Source organism: Penaeus monodon, chromosome 23 (genome assembly GCF_015228065.2).
Source record: "Penaeus monodon isolate SGIC_2016 chromosome 23, NSTDA_Pmon_1, whole genome shotgun sequence".
Classification (NCBI taxonomy): Eukaryota; Metazoa; Arthropoda; class Malacostraca; order Decapoda; family Penaeidae; genus Penaeus; species Penaeus monodon.
In genome coordinates, this window is record NC_051408.1 from 7104788 (window position 1) to 7105460 (window position 673).

The 673-nt window shown below is 37.4% G+C and overlaps 1 protein-coding gene across 1 annotated transcript in view; it reads right to left on the bottom strand.

Annotated features, from left to right (window-relative positions):
* Positions 1 to 673, bottom strand: part of LOC119587757 (E3 ubiquitin-protein ligase Nedd-4-like) — a gene marked incomplete in the record, with an annotated part of 51583 nt that overhangs the window by 45894 nt on the left and 5016 nt on the right.

Below are 673 nucleotides of genomic sequence, written 5' to 3' on the forward strand. Positions count from 1 at the left end.
TAAGCTTATCATCAGAGTAAAACTGCAAATCAAATATTCAAATACATACACTGACAATATATTATAGAATACCATATGCTAATCATCAAAACTAATATTCTACAAAGATTGTGTTCTGTATCACTAATAAGTAACTCACATTTTAAGACGATATATTAACTTCTCAGTGTTTTGATATATCTGGAAACGAGTGGTCAACTGACACTCCCCACAAACCTGTCTGTCTCCCTCACCACACCTCCCACCCAAACTCTGCTTGAATCAGCCTCTCTATGCTACTATTTGCACAGAAAACAAACTGTGGTCAGCTTAATCATAGCCACAAAATATCAAAAACATTCAGAAAAATGAACCAGCGTCTGACAACCACTCATCCACAGGTGTACCCCAGCCACAGACTAAGTTGCAACAAACCTGGCATCTGGGGGATAAAAATCCCTCAGCCTGGTAAACTTAATTGTATAAAAATGTGAAAACCATCAAATCACCAATATATAATGTAAACTTCAAACTTTCAGTAAATAATTAATTTGTTTTCCCATGTGGGACTCCCCTGTCCAGAGAAAAGGCTATGCACCCTTGCCAGGTTGGATGGCCTTCCCAACATAAACAATGATCTGGCTAGGGAATTCTTAGTATATAACTACAATGTACTAGATCTACTATCTGTGGA